The sequence below is a fragment of the Peromyscus eremicus genome, unplaced genomic scaffold (genome assembly GCF_949786415.1).
Source record: "Peromyscus eremicus unplaced genomic scaffold, PerEre_H2_v1 PerEre#2#chrX_unloc_1, whole genome shotgun sequence".
Lineage (NCBI taxonomy): Eukaryota > Metazoa > Chordata > Mammalia > Rodentia > Cricetidae > Peromyscus > Peromyscus eremicus.
Genome location: NW_026734288.1, coordinates 1,891,615 through 1,899,800, shown reverse-complemented (window position 1 = coordinate 1,899,800; position 8,186 = coordinate 1,891,615).

Here is an 8,186-nt window from a genome sequence, read left to right as displayed (position 1 = left end):
GGGTAGAAGAACTAGATTGTTAAGAACTGGAGAGGAATGTACTAAAATGGAAAGAACAAGATTGAAGGGCTAGAAGAGAGTACCAGAGGACCAAGATGGAGGATGCCAGATAAGGAAGAACAAGATGAGAAGGAAAGAGATGGGAGAGGAACTAATGAGGAAAAGAACTTGATGGATGAGAAACTACATGGGGCAGAACTAAGATAGGAGAATTAAGATAGAACTCAGAGGTGACAGAAGACAAATGTAGATATAAAGCTGGCAAGAAGGATGCTAGGTAAGAGAGCAGAATAGAAACAAAAAATTGACTCAGAAGAATAAAATGTATGGAATAAAAAAAATTATGTAGATTCATTTCCTGTCATCAAAGAATAAATTACTGATTGGTTATAGATTCTTCCTGGACCTTGGGATGGGCCTTTTAAAAAGTTGGATCCACATAGTCTCTGAAACATGATGTCCCAGATTACCTCGTCATTTTGTGTCAAGAAATTTTTATATTAAACATTTTGTTTGACTGATATGTCCCTTTCTTCTATTTTGTCCCTAGTGCCTGAGATTCTTTCTTCCATCTCTCTATTTTATTTGTGAAACTTGCCTCTGTACTTCCTGGTTTTAGTCCTAAATTTTTCATTTGTGGAATATTCTCAGTTTCTGATTTCTTTATTGTTTCTATTTCCATTTGAGGTCTTAAACAGTTTTATTTGTCTCCTTCAACTATTTTTTTTTGTTTTATTTTGGCTCTCTATAAATTATTTGTTTACTCCAATAGTTTGTTTGTTTGTGCTTTCATAAATTTATTTAAGAGATTTATTTATTTTCTTCTTAAGAACCTCTTTGGTGGTATTGTGTTCCCCAAAATATTGTGCACCCTAATAAACTTATCTGGGGTCAGAGACAGAAGGCTAGAAAATGGTGGCACTCACACCTTTAATCCTAGCATTCCAGAGACAGAAATGCCTCTGCATCTCTGTAAGTTCAAGGCCACATTGGAAACAGCCAGGCATGGTGACACACACTTTTAATCCCAGAAAGCGAGCCTTTGATCCCAGGGAGTGGTGGTAGAAAGTAGAAAGGTTTATAAGGTGTGAGGACCAGAAACTAGAAGCATTGGGCCTCGTTAAGCATTTGACTGGTTAAGCTTTTAGGTTTTGAGCAGCACAGTTCAGCTGAGACCCATTCTAGATGAGGACTCAGAAGCCTCCAGTCTGAGGAAATAAGACTAGCTGAGGATCCGGTGAGGTGAGGTGGCTGTGGCTTATTCTGGTTCTCTGATCTTCCAGTTCACCCCAATACCTGGCTCAGGTTTGATTTTATTAATAAGAACTTCTGAGATTCCTGCTGCAGACCTCTATCATCTGGGTTGTATTTTGAGATCATAAAATGTTGAGATAATTAAGCTGTGAGATATCGTTCATGGAGAACTTGCTGCATATATGCAGTAGAAGTAACCAAAGAGAGAGATGAATGGGAAGTTGTGGGGACAGAGAAATCTAAGCCCTTTGAAAATAAAGCCCCATGTGTCTGACACAGAACTACTAGATTTGATTGTTGTCATGCTGGGTTTCAGTCTTCCCTTTGTCTTCCTTCACTTTTGTCTCATTTCCTCTTTGGAATGAGAATTGGTTTTCTGTGGCATTTGTATGTTAGAAAGATTTAACATATTCTTTGATCTTATAAAATGACAGAGTCAAGAATTAGTTTTGAGTGTCAAAAGAGATTTTGGACATTTGAACAGTGTAGGGGCTGTTGCAGACTATGAGCATCATTGAAATGACTAAATGCATTTTTTATGGATGACCCTGAGCCTGAAGTGACCTGCATCAAGAGCTAATCAACTGAATGAAAAACTCCCAGTTAGGAGTCTGGGCCTTCTGAGTCATTAGATTACAAAGTGTGTGGTATTCTTCTTGCTTCTTGTGTTTGTTTTGATGTTTATTAATTAATATGATTTTTTTCTGTATAAATGGATATAAATGTATGCCTGGTCCTCACAGTAGTCCAAAAAGAGTCTTAGAACCCACAAGCTTGGAATAATGAACAGTTATGTGATTCCCCCATATAAGTACTGGCCATTGAGCCTCTCTATACACAAGACCAGTAAGAGCTCTTAACTTTTGAGCCATCTGTTCTTCCCTGTGTTGATTATTTATGACTAACATTGATATTTCTAATGTTATCATCTTTAAAATTGTAACTGTTTAAATGCATGGTTTCTTTTAGTAAGATTTATTAAAGTATAGTTTAAATTGGAGCAATTCAGATTTCTGAAAAATAAATACAGAACTAGAGTGAATGCCTAACTCTTTGTAGGAATTTCAGTAAAACAATCTCTAAGTTCATCTTAAATTTTTGTTTGTTTGATGGAATTTTACAGAGCAGACGGGTTCTTAATATTTATTTCTTCCTGTCCTATAACTGATTACATAGACTGGCTAACTTTCAACTCTGAAGCACATATACCTGCCTCTACCTTCTAAGTTCTGGAATTAAATACATGAGCCATTACACCCAACTTACAAATCTTCTTTGTAGTTAGTAATTGTTCATACAATTTCTCTGATGTGTGCTCAGTACTGTTAAAATATTTGCTTGTCACTCTGTCTCTGTTAATAGGCATTTCTCTTGCAAGGTGATATTCAATTCAAAGCATTCAGAAATAATAGATGTAAATCTCCTATTCAGTTTCTTTGTGAAGTAACTTGATGATTTCACTGTAATGTCTGAGTTATAGAATATGTGTAGCAGTCACCAGAATTATGTGGCTATTTGTCAAAGAAGCACACATTTACAATGATGAATCATGCCTTTTGTTTTATTCATATGGATGACATATTTATGTATGGCATATTTTAGAATGCAGTGACCTATAATGATGTGCATGTTGACATCACTCAGGAAGAGTGGGCATTGATGGATCCTTCACAGAAGAATCTCTACAAAGATGTGATGGAGGAGACCTATATGAACCTCACAGCTATAGGTAATACTATAAATTTTCCTTCACATTTTAAATAAGGGGACAACTGTTTCTTGGTCATTGATGCTCTTCTGCAATTCTGATTGAGAATGAAGAAGAATGAAATGAATAAATCAGATTAGGTTCTAAGGATCACTGCAGATAATAATGTAAATTTTTCAGCTTCCTGTAATATTTCATACATTTTTCTTGTCCTATATTTTAGGCTACAATTGGGATGATCTTGAAGTTGAAGAACATTGTCAAAGTTCTCAAAAACATGGAAGGTAATTTTCATGTAAAAGCTGATAGAGATGGGCCTGTAGATATATTTAATTTATCTGGAAGCTTTAGTGAAATGAAGCAGTGTAAATAATCAGTTTAAAGTGCATCAATGAAAATTAAATGCTCATAAACACATGTACCTCAATGGTAGGTAAGTGAATTATGTTTGCAAGTCATTCTTTTAAGAAGGAAGAAAAAAAACAATGCCTTAGCAGAAATTACCATTTCAGTAATAGCTTCATCAAAGCTATGCTGTACAACTGACAATCCATTTAGTTTCATAGTTTTCATATTACAAAAGACATACTCATTGAATATGTGATATGAATATATACACAACCTTGTAATAAGCAAATAGTCCATAGAATATTTACTCACATAGGTGTTTTGCCTTTCTAATTTTAGTTAGATGGGTAGATAGAGTCAAGAGTTAAGGGGAGGGGGGAGTTGTTGTAGAGAAACATTATTCCATATAGCACATATTGATGAGGAACAGAAAGTCCAACTGTAAATGAAATGTGGAAATATTCTTGTTTTTATTCTTTCTTTAATAGTTATATCATATGTCACTCTGGATACCAGTTCTATGAACATAAGGATATGGGAAGAAACAATGTCCATCTCTCAATTTCAGAACATAGAAGATATGTAGTAGTCCCATGTTGAGTAAACTTGTTGAATGTGATTCAAGTTTACAAACAATTGGTTTTCCAGTTCATTCAGAATAGATCAACAAATATACCACAGAAAAGGCCTATGGGTACTAGGACTGTCTGTGTACATGTTTCTGTTTTTCCTGGTTAACTTTGGACATGTAGCATGACTCACAGTATAGGAAAATTTATCAATGGAATAAGTGAATGTCCAAATTCTCCCAGTTCTCTTCAAATATGTGAAAAACCTCAGAGAAAAATTATGCCATAAACATGAGCCAGGTCATAAAGACTTTTGTCATGACAGGCATGTTCAAATAGGCAAAGCCATCCTTAATGCAGGGGAACAACATGAGTGTAAACAACATGCTAAAACATTAAGATCTCGGTTCTCTCTATATTTAGACCAACTGTAAAATTAATTCATGCAGATATAAAGACTCAACAATGTAATGAATGTGGTAAAGCTTTTAAATTTTTCAATTATTCTTGCAGGCATGAAAGAAGTCATACTAGAGAGAAATCACATGAATATACTGAGAGTGGTAAAACCTTTGCATGTAGTCATCATCAAAGGCATGAAAAAACACATACTGAAGAGAAAGCCTATGAATATAATCAATGTGGTAAAACATTTACACAACACCGTCATCTTCAAGGGCATGAAACTACACATACTGTTAAAAAACCTTATGGATATAACCAATGTGCAAAAGACTTTGCTCACTGGAAAGTTCTTCAATTGCATAGAATAACACATCTGGGAGAGAAACCCTATGAATGTAATCAATGTGATAAAACCTTTACAGAGCCCAGTCATCTTCAAGTACATAAAAGAACACATACTGGAGAAAAACACTATGAATGTAATCAGTGTGGCAAAGCCTTTGCACGACATAGTGCTCTTCAATTGCATGAAAGAACACATATGGGAGAAAAACCTTATGAATGTAAACAATGTGGTAAAGCTTTTGTACAGTCCAGTCATCTTCAAGTACATAAAAGAACACATACTGGAGAGAAACCCTATGAATGTAATCAATGTGGTAAAGCCTTTACACAGCCCCACAATCTTCAAGTACATAAAAGGACACATACTGGAGAGAAACCCTATGAATGTCATCAGTGTGGGAAGGCCTTTGCTTGTCATAGTGTTCTTCGATTGCATGAAAGAACACATACTGGAGAGAAACCGTATGAATGTAATCAGTGTGGTAAAGCCTTTGCTCAAAACAATACTCTTCAAAGGCATGAAAGAACACATACTGGAGAGAAACCCTACGAATGTAAACAATGTGGTAAAACCTTTGCACAGTCCAGTCATCTTCAAGTACATAAAAGAACACATGCTGGGGAGAAACCCTATTAATGTAATCAGTGTGGTAAAGACTATGCTTGTCACAATGCACTTCAATTGCATGAAAGAAAACATATGGGAGAAAAGCCCTATGAATGAAAACAATGTGGTAAAGCTTTTGCATATTATAGTGATCTTCAAAGGCATAAAAGAACACCTACTGGGGAGAAACTCTATGAATTTAATCAATGTGATAAAGCCTTTTGCTCAGCCCCATAATCTTCAAGGACATAGAAGAACACATACAGGAGAGATGCCCTATGAATGTAATCAGTGTGGTAAAGCCTTTGCTCAAAACAGTGTTCTTCAAAGGCATGAAAGAACACATACTGGAGAGAAACCCTATGAATGTAATCAGTATGGGAAAGCCTTTGTTCATCATAGTGCTCTTCAATTGCATGAAAGAATTAATAACTGAGGGAAACCCTATGAATATAAACAGTGTTGTAATGCCTTTGTACAGCCCAGTCATCTTCAAGTGTATTAAAGAACACATATTGGAGAGAAATCCTATGAATATAATCAATGTGGTAATGCCTAGTCACAACACAGAGCGACCCTGTAACTGTAAAACTTTTAGTGTCTCTTAAAGCCTTTGAATATAACATTAAATTTTGAGGATCTGAAAAGAACTCATATCAAAGGAAATCTGAATATATATGAATTGGTATGATCTTCATCCAACATACTTACATTCAATTACACAAGATTAATTATTTTGAAAAAAATTAAAATGTGTCAATAATATGTTCAAGCATTATAATATCTCTTTTTATTTTGTTTACACCTGTCAAACAATATGGAAAAAAGAGGGATTGGGGATTCAGCTCAGTGCTAGAGCGCTTGCCTAGCAGGCCCAAGTCCCTGGGTCTGATCCTCAGCTCTAAAAAAAATATGGACAAAAGACCTATAAATTTAAATGATAATATAACCATTTTAGATTTCATACTTCTCTTCAAATACATGAAATAATGAATTCTGGAGTAAATTTTCTTAGATGTGTATCATTACTTTTCTGTTGCTTTGATAATAGACCATATCTAAGTGAACTTAGAAAAGGTTTTAATTTAGCCCTTGGTTTCAGAGAAGTACAATTACCCTGTAAAAGGGGCATGGAAACAAGTGTCAGACATGGCAGCTAAAGCAGGCAGCTAAGAATTCACATTCTTGTCCTGCAATATAAAGCAGAAAGTGTAATTAGAAATGGTGTGCAGATATAAATGCTCAGGCCAATCCTCAGGACTGAATTCTTCCAGCAGGGTACCATTTTCTAAATCTTCTCAAATGATGTCACTGACTGAAAATGATAGATTCCTCCAACTTCAAGACTGCATGCTTGTTTTTGCTTAAATGGACCAAGTCATTATGGAGAAAATTTCTGTAATCATTTAGATGCTTCGAAACCCATGTTACCAGAATTATAATAGAAAAACATTCATGATTGAAAATTAGTTTAAATATTTGTTTGTATTTTAATTATGCTACGTGTGAGTGTCTTCCTCTGAGTATATGTGTGTGCATTTTGGTTCCCAGGAAGGTTAGACCATTGGAGCTTCTTCTGGCAAGAATTACTGGAAGTCATCCAAAACCAGATCTTGGTCCAGGGAATGAACATGTGTTAAAGTCTTGGCCATGTCTCTATCCCTGTCAATATTTTAAAACTTTTTATATCATCTTGCTGTCAGGAAATAGATAGATACTCATTTGAAAGAAAACCCCATTTATGTAAACAATTTGGTTAAGACTTTAGACATCACAGTTGTTTTCAATTTCAAGGAAAAAACCTTGTTTTAAGTTTTTTTCATTGTAGATTTGAAGTAAATAAATTATTAACCAGGTTCACCAAAGACTGATGTGAACATCCCATTGTGGCTTCTATTTTGCAACATGTGAGAAAGATATTGTAGTGTGGAATATGTGTGGTAAATTTATTTAGTAAAGTTTATTTTGTGATCCTTACATTCCTTCTGTGGTGTTTTTTCATCTTCTTTTGCACTTTCACTTATTCATAGGTGTGTCTTCTATTTTGCAACATGTGAGAAAGATATTGAAGTGTGGGATATGTGTGCTAAATTCAATTAGTAAAGTTTAATTTGTGGTCCTTATATTCGTTCTGTGGCATTTGTTCATCTTCTTTTGCACTTTCACTTATTCAGAGGTATTTATCTGCTGCCTTGTATAGAATGTGATGACTATCATGTAAGTGGTTAATTTTTATTTAACTCTCAGGCAGTATGTGATCATACTTTCAAGTAAGGGTGTTTGTGAAAGGGTGATGGATTTTTGTTCATGGTTGTATTTTTAATATTTAATATTCACAAATGTGCTTGATATGTTTGTTATCAGGCCTGCCTTGATTGTCAGTAATTAGTCATGGATACATTAGAATTCATGATCCTTGTGTGTCAGTCTCTTGAGTACAATTCTAAGGGTAGATGATGTACTTTCATTGATTGTTGTTTTGTCAAAACTGTATGGGAAAGGGGTTGGCTAAAGAAACCCAACCTGACCCTTGAGCCCTGAACTCGGATAAGATGGTTCAGATACGGCCAGTGGAAGAAAAACAGTTTGGCTCAAACAGAGCCATCTCTGCCACTGGCAAATTGACTTGTGAACCTAACCAATCACAGAGTAGGACAGTAGAATTTTGTCACTTGGGCATAGGACCAGGGAAAGAATCACAGCCTGTGTTTGGGAGCTGAGCTAGAGAAATGAACCGAAGAAATATGCCCTGACTCTGAATCTAGTGCCAAAATAACACTCTTGGTCCCTAGAATCAGATTCAGTGAAAGAAATGAGCACTGGTCTTAGAGGTAGTGTCAAAAAGTCAAGAAAGGCCTGAGGAAAAAAATACAGTTTGGCCCTGAAATCAGGGCCATCTCTGTCCCTAGCCCACATAATTGAGCAATCCCTAGGCAGAAAAAACAAAAAA